Below are 12,054 nucleotides of genomic sequence, written 5' to 3' on the forward strand. Positions count from 1 at the left end.
GGACAACCGCAGCCCATTGAAGGGCGGGATAATGAAGGCGGATGGTTCCCCAACTGCCGGCACCATGGGAGCGGCTATTGTCCGCTGAGAGGCGAGAGTGAGCCTGGGGAATGGGAGCCCGGGGGAGAGAGGCAGGGGAAAAGAGGAGAGCCCCACGGAAGGGAGAACGAAAGGGGAGAAAAGACACGAAAGAAGACGAGGAAGGCGAGCGAGAGCAGCCTACCTCAACCTTACCAGCAGCAAAATGGCGGCCTCAAGCTTCCGAAATTTTTCGGATTCGGGGGGCGTGGTTTGCTGTTCTGAGTGACGTACGACTTCACTGTCTAAAGAACAGCAAAACTTACGCCCCCGAATCCGAAAAAGACGGGGCTAAATCGGAGTGACTCATCTCTCCTCCAATGGCTGGCCTCCATTTAGGAAGCCAGCCAATGGAGGAGAGACGAAAAGAGAAGCGGGATAAAACAGCCACTCTAAGTAACAATTATTCTCCGGACTTCCGGTCTTGGCCTACGGCCAAGCCTACAGTCCCTCGACCTAAAAAGGAGCATTTGTACAAATGTTGCTCAACGTAATAGGTTTTTACGGCAATTCTGTGATATAAAGATATGCCACTCAGACCTGAACCATTAAGTAGCATCTTCACCCAAGGTTTAGAAAACAGCATGATTTATAATATTAACCATTATGAAATTGTACTGAGTATTCTCAATGAGAGTGTTGGTGGAGGGAGGGAGGGGGGGGCGTATTTACAGAGAGCACCTCTGTTTCTGTAGTACATTTAATGATATGGCTACAAAGTGACATCAGACTTACACATCACTTTAAGGAATGGGCTTGAGGCTGTCAATGCCCTAAAACCTGACACTACATTACTCTAAGATAGTGACACTAATGTGACATCCCTTTGGAAATCCAACATCACAGCGTGACCTGGTGAGAAATGTAAGATCAGCCGTGCATGAAAAGAAAACGGAGTGTGGCTGATTGCTAATAGGAGTTAAGTTCAAGCTATTATATTGTAAAACAAACATGGCTTAAGAACTTCCTATCTATAAATGAAAGCAAACCCAGTGTCATGGAAGCTATGTGTATGGCTCTTTGCTGAACAGACTGAATTAGCAGAGTTAATGAGTATCCTTAAAGAAGACAAGCCATGCCCCAGACATTGAGGTGTTGCAGAGACCCAGAGACTGTGCTAGGATCCTGCCACCGGTGCTGCCTGATGCGGGGTTGCAGAATACCAAGGCTGCCTTTCTCTTGATTCCACTGTTGCAGTTTCTTTTCTTCCGTGCTTTCTCTTTTTTTTCTCATTGCCATTGTTATCCTATATTTTTCTTTTTCTACCTTTCCCTTTTGGCCAGGATCACAAAACTCAACTCACCAGAGGCTAAGATCCGACACTCTCATACTCTACAGATGACACACAACGCTCACTACTGTTCATGTAACAAACTTTTTGCCAGGCAAATGTACACATTCTCTGTAAACTAACGAAGCTGTGAAAATGACGCTCTGCAGAAGCAAGGCTTCCTTTCCTGTGTCCGCTGAATGTGCGCTTCCCCTCAAAACGTATCTGTCTACATTCCGTCATAGTTGTATGACATGTGAATGCTATCTACATTTGCCCCGACAGCTCACTCTAGTTGAATAATCTAAGAAATAAAGGATATTGGACTACACATTTGGGATTTAATTGAATAACATATTCTTTATCTGTTTACGTTCAATAACATGAATAGGCAAAGTAATCTGATGTTTTATTGGGAATGTGATGTTCATCTTTCCATAGTACTTAAACATATCTTTGCCATTTAGAGCGCGTAGAAGTGTCTTGGGTGCTTCAGTGCGTAACTGAAAATATATGAATTTCTGTATGAAGGGTTCAGTGTCATGGATGTGTGTCAGTACAAAGTGCTTAACTCGATCATGCCGCTACATGAAGAGGGTAGCAGGTGCTTTCATATTAGTCGATTGGGTCAGCATTGCAATGTCTTGAGTGCTATTGCTATATATACATATTTTTTTTTTACAGTTTTATATGACGCAAACTTGGCCTAGGTGCATTAGAGCGCGTTACTGTAGCACCCGATTGCAATAATTAAGCTTTGGTCCATTTATTTTCTCCTTTGTTTAATTTGTTTTATGAGGCATGGGGATATTTGGGTCCCTGTGTTCAAAGCATTTTTGTAGTCGCAAATAGCCCAATTCACAGTCGGGCCATTTGCGATCACAACCGTTTTTTTCAATGTACAAACAACAAATTGCGATTTTGGTTTGTTATTCAGTATTTGTAATAGGCATGTTTAGGGCATCCCTTCCAAATACCAAAACGGTATGGTATGTATTATTGTTTTGCAACTGAATTCCAGTTGCAAAACAGTAATACTTTACCACCAATTCAAAATTGCAGAGCAGGCAGTCGTCCCACAGACGTTTTAACGTTTAATTGTCTTTTTTTTAAATGCATTTTCATTTAAGGACAACAAGCTGCATTAAAAAAATTTGCTTTATTTAAAAGCAATCACAGATATGGTGGTCTACTGACCAAAGCAAGCAACTATCCCTGTGATGACTGCCATTCCTAATCGGTCGCAAAATGCAACCTACCTTCTTAATATTCATGAGGTCAGTCAATTTGCAACCCACAAAGTTTTGCTAATTGATCAATAAAACTTTTATACATTTAGAATAGCAATTATCAAATAGTGAGTCAGAAAAAAATGCTTTTTGGAAATCGCTGTTCTAAAGGTGCCCTATGTGATTTGCCTAGAATCACCGGTTGAGCCGAGGTTGGCACTTAAACCTGGGTCCCCATTACAATTGCAGGCGGACTTTCACCGTAACGGAAAATGGGACGGACCGCCAGAGGTGCGGCGGTCCCACAAGGCCAATTAGGATGCATCCACCACACTGACGGGTGCATTCTGGCCTTTAACATTGTGGACAGTGCTTCTGGGTGCAGCTTCGTCTGCAGTGTTCAAAGTGCATGGTTTGCATTGCCATGCACAACGTGACACACACCGCACGGTGCTTGCCACCTTGTGTATGGCAATGTAGCGGGGTACCGTAGGTACCCCCCAAGTCCAGTCCCTCACCCCCCCGGGGGCCCACTTCACCTCGATACTAGTGGAGCTGGCGGCATGCGTGACAGCTGCCACCTCCAAACCCTGTGACCTGCTGCAACCCCCAGAGATACTTTTCCTCCTGCTCCGCTTCCAAAAGCGTGAGAGTCCATTTGTTCGCTGCTTGACTTTTAAAGCTATAGCTAACGCTCCTGAGTGGTCTCTGCTGTATGGAAGCAGTGATTTAAATGGTGAGGTGTGCACTTAGTAAAACCGTGTGATCGCTATGGGGAAGTATGGTGCACATGCTCGCGCACATACAGGGAACACTGGTCATGTCCATCTCTGTTGAAGAGAGATCCTAGGTCAATTGCAACACTTAAAAGGAGTTCACATTTTTGCCTCTGTGGTCCAGGCGCAAGTTTTTTGAAAAATATCCAAGAACAGTCAGGATGATAAGGCTTATATTAGATTATATGATATGTGCCCAGGGTTCAGATCTTGACAATGCCATTACCATGATAAAATGAAGAATGTTTAACATGCTGTTTATTTATGCGCTGTACGCCGGGTTTTGAATTGAATTGGATGTAACCAGTGCTCTTTTTTTTTTTCTTTTTTTTTTATACATTTATGTTTTTTCTTGGTGAATCTTATAATGGTCAAGAAATGGTGAAGGCCTGTGAAATTCAAAGGTCCTCTCTCACGTTTCTTTGTGAGACTAAGTTCGAATCCAAATGCAATACCCTGGCACCATTAAGCGTTATTTTGTTGTCATTTATTGGCCCAGGGCGTAAAGCAGGCAATTCCCTCCTTTGGGTCACACAATGGAGGGAGGTTGTGTTACAGATGTGGGAGGGACACTCGAAGAAAGGAGCAGTGGATATGATAGAGGCGAGGGTAATAGGTTAATATAGTGCATGTTTTCTAATCTATTTTCAGTTTTATTTCTCGCCCTCTTTACCTGTTTACAATATGGGAGGGCAACACCAAAAGGGGTGCTTTTAGAAAAATTGACTGTAGTTGTAGATATTGTACACTAAGACAAGTTATGGGATGTTTTCTGATGAGTATCTTCGTAGGCTTTTGGGATTTTATAATGAAAGATGCAATTTCTTATGATAGCAACATGCAATGCAAATGGTATATTGCATTAGCAGAAATATGGCTTAATTATGGATTGTTGACTTCTTAAATGAAAGGAAAACGCAATTAAAATGGAGCACTCCAAACTTAATGAGGCCTAGAAAGTTCTCTCCCAATATCAGTTGGCAAATAGGAGAATTGAAAGGGGCGGGTGGGTCTTACTAAAGTCTCAGTGGGAGGGTTCCTCTTAAGTTTTGTAAATTACCATGGGCCGATTGAGAATGAGGCCGAGGCTCTATATCGATGCAATGAGGCTGTGATGAATGCCGTGGGCCTAGTCATTTTTGGCAAGGATTTTAATTCATGCAAAACATAAAGTTAGATACTCCAAAAAAAACAGAAGAGGCAATTAAAACCCCAAACTGCAGCACTACTGCTCCGGTTTCAGCACGATTATGCCTTGATTGACCCAAGATGGTTAGATCATCCTGATATGTGAGAATATACATGCTTTTCAAAAACAGTTCATCAATGCATCTCAAAAATATATTTTTGTTGTTATTCTGTGAGTTTTGAGAAGAGGGATAACTTGTATTTTGGAAAACAACATTTCAGATCACTCAATAGTTTTGTTGGTGGTAGAGATAGAAGTTTATACTAGGCTAACACCTAGATGGCGATTCGATAAGCTTCGCCCTTTAGACCAAACCTGGAAAAAAGATTATTAATTATTTTTGTCAAATCAACACTAATTAGGCACAAATTATTTCAGTGTGGGAGGCCTTTAAGGCAAGTTTCAGGGGATGGGTAATTATTCATAACTAAAGGTGATATAAAGATTGTTTGAGGGCAGTTCAGGAATTATAAAAAGGCAGTGGACTCTGCAGTAAAACAACCTAGGGTGTAAGGTGCAAACGAAGATGAAAACAGACTGTCCACAGGACTCCAGACCCTTGGGGCCCTTTTTAATGGAATAAAAAAGCAATAAAAAGACCTTTCAACTGAAAATATATGAGGAGAATCAGCAGATAGTTAGGCGGCTTGCTTGGTCTTCCAAAAAAAGAGCCAATATGGCATCCATACACATGATTGTGAATCCTGAGCCATGAAAATTATATTAGATGCCAGGTCATATTCCGCAGCGAAATACCAAGCAATTTCTTAGCTCCGTTGATCTACCTAAAAACTGAACTATGTATGTCTAATCAGGATAATGGAATACCAGATTGTGAGTCTCAAAGTCAACAGCAATTTTACTTGTCTTTTACCATGGATGTTCAGTCGTGTTTCATTATGATTAGATTTCGTCTTTGCACGTTGCACTTTCTTGTGGCTCTCCCTAAACAGGCAGGTTGGTGTGAGAGCCTAACCCCCTGTCCTTGTAATAATTTAGCCCATCAGAGTACAATGCACTTTATGTTGTTTTGCACACTTTATAAAGACCCAAGGGCACATTTAGCAAGCCCGTTTTAAAGGAAATACGTCCCTGCTCTTATCAGGAGGGTTTTAATTATTTGCGGTCCCTATCTACTGCTGCTATTTGCAGCGCTGTGCTTAACTTCATCAAAATTGCTTTTTTAATCAGGAAACACTATGAATCCTAAAATTAATTTAAGTTTTTAGAGATTTTAGTTTTTTTATCATTTTATATTTTGTATAAATGTGTAGAACTGTAGGAGCTTCTTTTCCCTTTGCACAAAATGTTCCTAAGTATTTTTTATCTCATTGTATGCAAACTTTTATGATTCGATTGCATCAAATGAAGTTATTTGAAATGAACTGAATTAACTTTGTGAAAAAGTATAAGCCACCTCAAAATGTGAATTGCTATTGATCAAGTTGTTTGTTGAACTCTGATTACAAACTATTTACAAACGTTTTATAGACACAAATGATAAATGAAAAGTCAAAACATTAAATAAATACAATAATTGAACCGCGGCTCTACATCATTTTAGGGACGCAGATAAAGAAGCCGGGCACCTCCTTGAACAATGTGTGATGTATGGAACAACATTCTGATTTGAGCCCGGCTGCTTTCGGTCTTTTTAATCCATCTCTTATTGGATGAGATAATCTTGTTTTGACAAAATCTTGACCATAAGCATATACCTACAGCTGTAACTAGTATGTGAATGCTACACAAGCAGCCTTCCGTTACTAAGTTACTGTACGAATCCTGGTAAATCCCCCTTTTTTCTTAACCTCTTCCGTGCGTCGGACGGCCCCCGGCCCTCTGACTTCACTGTGGGAATGTGTGTTCGAGATTTGTGCATGCGTAGAATTTGCCCGCACAGCAGGGAAATGTACACCACATCAAAGCAGCTAAACAAATTAGATGTGACATGTTCAACAGGATGTTTATTTAAATATCTATGTATGGTGAAATTGTCCTTGAATAGTTTAAAAGATGGTAAAGAAGAGATGGTTTTTAGAACAAGTTAAATATTGTGTATTCACATTCCATTCTATTTGCATTTATTACATTTGAATCTCTTTTCATCCAACAGAAAATAAGCCATGAATGCATGAAATGATTATGAATAATGAAGATAATGCTGTAAAACTGCAAAAACAGAAATGATAAGCTCCAGTTTTAAGGAAAACATCAGTGGAGCCAGGGACAGACGAACATGCACATAAAGTGTTGAATCCTGAAAGAAGCCAATTCAGTGACTGTAAGAGTCTGAGTGCACCTCCGTGCCACAAGACGAAGACATTATGTCTAAAAAATGAAGGCAACAATGCTGAGAAACAACCTACTTTGTAAACTGGTGCACAATTTCAGCTTTCGTCATGTGACCAGTATGACGTGCTTAAAGGAGTGTTTTTTGTCCTAAAATGATACCAGAACATCATTCAGTGCTCGAGGTGTATTGGAAACTCTTTCTGGCCAAACCACAACAAGAAAATAAGCACAACGCACTACTGTCCCAGTTTGCGGCGACCAGAAGGAAGATAAATATTTATGCGCCAGTAGGAAAAACCTTTATCTAATCTAAAGACACAATCACCCGCAAGGAAACTTTACACATGTTATGAGTGTAGCAAGTATTTTTGTGATCATTGTATTTTTTAATCAGAGAGAAGACATGCACAATAAGACGCACATAAAGGGAATGTAAGAATAGTACAAGTGCTTTATAAAGCATGTCGTCCCACCAGGAAACACAATCATGTGATGTAGACAAATACATACCTGACCCACAGACACTTGCCAAGAAAGAAGATTCATATGCAAGCAGTGAGAGCTTTAGTTTGCCATCCCTGCTACAGTGCCACGAGGAAACGTACACAGGAGAAAAATCATTCAAATGCACTAAGTGTGTGAAGAGCTTTATTCGATTATCAGACCTACAAAGGCATCAGCGAACACACACAGGGGAAAAACCTTACCATTGTAATGAATGTGGCAGTAGTTTTAGTGAAGCCTCAAACCTAAGGATGCATTGGAGAACTCACACCGGGGAAAAGCCATTCAAGTGCAATGAATGTGACAAATGCTTTACTCGATTATCCGGCCTAAAAAGCCATCAGCGAACTCACACAGGGGAAAAACCATACCAATGCAATGAATGTGGACGTAGTTTTAGTAACTCCTCAACCCTAAGAATTCATCAGAGAATGCACACAGGGGAAAAGCCATTCAAGTGCAGTGAATGTGGGAAGAACTTTTCAGAATTGGCATTCCTAAAAAGGCATCATATAACACATACGGGGGAAAAACCGTATGATTGCATTGAATGTGGAAGTAGTTTTAGGGATTCCTCAAAGCTAAGGATTCATCAGAGAATTCACACAGGGGAAAAGCCATTCACATGCAGTGAATGTGAAAAGTCATTTAATCAGTTATCACACCTACAAAGACATCAGCAAACACACAGAGGTGAAAAGCCATTCAACTGCAGTGAATGCGGGAAGCTCTTTAGTCAGTTATCACAACTCCAAAGACATCAGCAAAGACTTGCAGGAGAAAAACCATACCAATGCAATGAATGTGGAAGTAGTTTTACTGCTTCCTCAAATCTCCGGATCCATCAGCGAACACACACACAGGGGAAAAGCCATTCAAGTGCAGTGAATGCTTGAAGAGCTTTAGGCAAATCTCAAACCTACAAAGACATCAGAGAACACATACAGGGGAAAAACCTTACAAGTGCAGTGAATGTGGGAAGAGCTTTCGTGAATCAGCAAACCTAAAAAAGCATCATAGAACACACACAAGGGAAAAACTGCACCATTGTAGTGAACGTGGAAATTGTTTTAGTGAATCATTATCATTAGGGATTCCTCCGGAAACACGCGCTGGAGAAAACCTATTCAAGAATAATGAATGTGGGAAGAATTTTAGATCTTTATCGAGCCTAAAACAGCCTCAGACAACACGCATTCGGAAAAAGACATATCGTTGCAATGAATGTGGATGTCGTTTTAGGGACTTGTCAGCATTAAGGAGTCATTGGCGAACACACACAGGGGAAAAGCCATTCAAGTGTAGTGAATGCGGGAAGAGCTTCAGTCAGTCCTCAATCCTATACAGACACCAGCGAATGCACACAGGAGAAAAATCATTTGAGTGCAGTGAATGTGGGAAAAGCTTTAGTCAATCAGGACACTTAAAACGACATCAGCGAACACACACCGGGGAAAAAACATTCAAACGCAGTGAATATGTGAAGAGCTTTTGTCAATTATCAACACTACAAAGACATCTGCAAACACACTCAGAGGAAGGGGGCGTGGTCAAGATGGCATCTGAGTAAGTTGCAACAAACTGATCTCCGTGAGCCCAGTCCATCGCCATCCATCCTCCAAGGATCCTTCCTCCGGCGCACCCTGCTTCCCACTTACCTCACCCGTGAAGCCTGTTGTGTTGTGGTGCGGGCTCGCAGCTTGCCCTAAGATTTGGCCCACCCAGAAAGCAGCCTGTATTCTCTGACCAAGGCACGGCCTCGGGTGTGGGCAGAGCCTACATCTCAAATAGGCTTTCTCCGCTTTGACTAAGAGGAGCTTGAGCGGTGATTTGGACCTGGCCTTGCCATGTCAGGCGTGGTCCGAGCTGTGGGGCCCTCCTGCTGCTGGGCTACAATTGAGGATCATCTGCACTGCCTGACTTGAGCAAGTCTGATGCACGAGCCAGAAGGAATCAGCTGAGCTGCTGTCGGCATTGTGTGTGTGGCACCCCTAATGACTGCACCCTCCCAGCTTAGACGCGCTGGACTAAGCCTTGCAGACGACCCCTACTTCCAGTCTTCATTGCCTGCACGATTGGGGCCCCGAGCAGAGAGCGGCGATCATGAAAGGGCTCACTCCTCTCCCTTGTGACTCTGATGAGCTGCCGCAATTCTGCGAACATAACGTGTTACACCATGTTGTTTCCTACCACGGAGGAGTCCTATGTGGGGGGTCCCCCCTCCACTTAAGCTGTGGCAGAATTCTCGCTCCGCTACATGTTTTGTATGGGCTGGTTGTGTGGCCAATAAGTCTGATCTGGGGAGAGTGGACCTGGCTTTAGGGCCAGGACATTGTGTCACCATCCAGAGATATGGGAAAACCTGGGGTCTGGCAGGCGCAGAGATGTTGGCGACCTCAGGGCAGAGACAGGAGGGCAGGCCCCACAGAGGAACAAGCGGCCAGGTAGAGGGCTCAGGCTGTTGCCACAACTGAAAAATACAACACATTCCCTCCCCCCACCCTCGGTCGGGGCTGAAGGACTAGACCTTGCAGCATTGTTTACGGACTTTGATCTGATGGACGCTCTGCTGCGGAGAGGCCCAGACTTCACACCTATGTCAGCTGATGCTCTGGTATGAGCCACCTCAACGGGTTGCTACGTCTGCTGAGCGGATTGCACCAGGAGGTTGCCCTCGCTTAGTTGGGGCCATACTAGTAGGCTGTACTTTATACGTATTTTACTAAAGATCATAAGCGGGGGGCCCCAGAGCCGGCAGTGGACTGGACACATGGGTCCTCTTCATTTTTGGGTCATTTCTACCACATCAGCGTATTGCCCATTGGTGTAGTGGCTTGGGAAAGGAAGTTGCAGTATTGATTTTGCATTTTTTGCTTTTTATGTATTCATGTTTTCTTAATGGTAAGCATTGATGTGGGGCTGGAGGGGCCCATGCTGTGGGTGGGGTGGGCATGGGTTCCGTTCTTGTTACATTAATCATGCAGGTCAGTAATCACTTTGCCGGGAATGTCATAGGCATATCCATCTATGTTAAGAGGTATCGCATTTATTAATACCTGAGGAGGCGCAGTGTACACATAGCCTGCTTTCAAGAAACCCACCTATTTTCCCCTGGTCTGAAGGGGGTGCACAGGAGATGGAGGGGTACAGTGGTGGTGCCCACGTACTCGAGATATGCCAGGAGTATCTTGATTTGTGTTGCTTCATGGGTGCCTCAATCAGTTTTGCATACTAAAACCGATCCCGAAGGGAGGCATGTGGTGGTTGAAGGGTGGCTAGATGAGTTTTGCATTTCCCTTGTATCATTGTATGCCACAAACTCCTACCCGGCCCATTTCCAGGACTCCAGTATTACCAACTGCCACACTTACTCCGGGCTTTTGGGGGTGTGATTATAATTATGTTGTGGATGTGGTATTAGATCCCATTTACCAATCCCTGATGCAAAGTCCATTTCATTGACAAAACACCTGCAGCAATGGGAATCTCATGCTCAGGTATGGGCAGTATCTAGGGAATTCTCATATTACAAGTTCATACAACCTCCTCACCAGAATTGATCTCTTCTACTGCAGTGCTGATAAACTGTCAGGGTGTCACAGGCTGAACACCTTGGGCGAACCTCCTCTGATCACCACCCACTCCAGCTCTCACTCTCATGGGGCCTGCCTGCATTCCGATGTGTCACGTACCAGTGGACGCTTTACAAGACGCACCATTACCACTGCTCTCTCTGACTGTCTGGATTTGCACTGAAGTGGAAAACAGGGCTACTGAGTCAGATGCTCTGATAGAGTGGGACACATTCAAAGTGGTCCTTAGAGGTCTAGCCATCAAAACAGTCTATGGCACTAAGTTAATGCTGCAAGGGGGAGCTTCAACGAGTGGAAGCAGAAATTAGAACAGACTAACTGCTATTACCCACTAAACGTACAGCTTCCACTCACGCAGGCGAGGCTCACACACAGTACTACTTTAATTAAATTGGGTGCCCTGGACTACAAGGAGCACGTGGCTAGGAAACACGTGGTGGGGACAAGATGCGCAGACTTCTTGCCTGGCTCGTCCGTTCAGACTCGCCCAGGACTCGTATCACAGCACTACCATTAACTCCCAGGAAGCACGTAACCTCACTTTCTGCTCCTACTTCAATACACTGTATGCCGCTCTAGTAATAGCCGACGCCTCCGCAATATGGGCATTCTTGGAATCACTGCATCTCCCTCAATTACAGGCATCCCACTGGCAGACTTCGAAGCCCAGCTCTCTACAGTCAAAATATCTTGGGCACTTAACCAAATGTCATGCTGTAAGACCCCGGGCGAGGATGGATGGCCCGTGGAATTTTATGATGCTTTTGCATCACAGCTGGCCCCACAACTCCTCCAGGTCTATGAATCTGCCTACTCGGTGGGAATACTCCCACAATCTATTATGGGAACAGTGCTTGTGGTGCTGCCCGAACCTGACCGTGGTACCTTGTTGATTAGGTCTTATCGCCATTGTCCCTTTTAAATACAAACATAAAATTCTCAGGAAAGTACTGGCCAATAGTTTGATACTAATAGCACAACATCTAATAGATCTCAACCAGAATGGTTTCATCCCTGATAGAAACATCTTTTTAAACTCATGCCGCCTTTTCGGGATAATGACCTGGGCAAGAGAATCTGGTGCTAATCTCTGGGTAGCTGTCCTCGACATAGAGAAGGT

The 12,054-nt window shown here is 43.5% G+C and overlaps 1 pseudogene; it reads left to right on the forward strand.

Annotated features, from left to right (window-relative positions):
• The first annotated feature begins 7,113 nt into the window (after positions 1-7,113).
• On the forward strand, positions 7,114-8,993 carry LOC144806457 (uncharacterized; annotated as a pseudogene).
• The last annotated feature ends 3,061 nt before the right edge of the window (positions 8,994-12,054 follow it).

Source organism: Lissotriton helveticus (genome assembly GCF_964261635.1).
Source record: "Lissotriton helveticus chromosome 1_1 unlocalized genomic scaffold, aLisHel1.1 SUPER_1_unloc_75, whole genome shotgun sequence".
Lineage (NCBI taxonomy): Eukaryota > Metazoa > Chordata > Amphibia > Caudata > Salamandridae > Lissotriton > Lissotriton helveticus.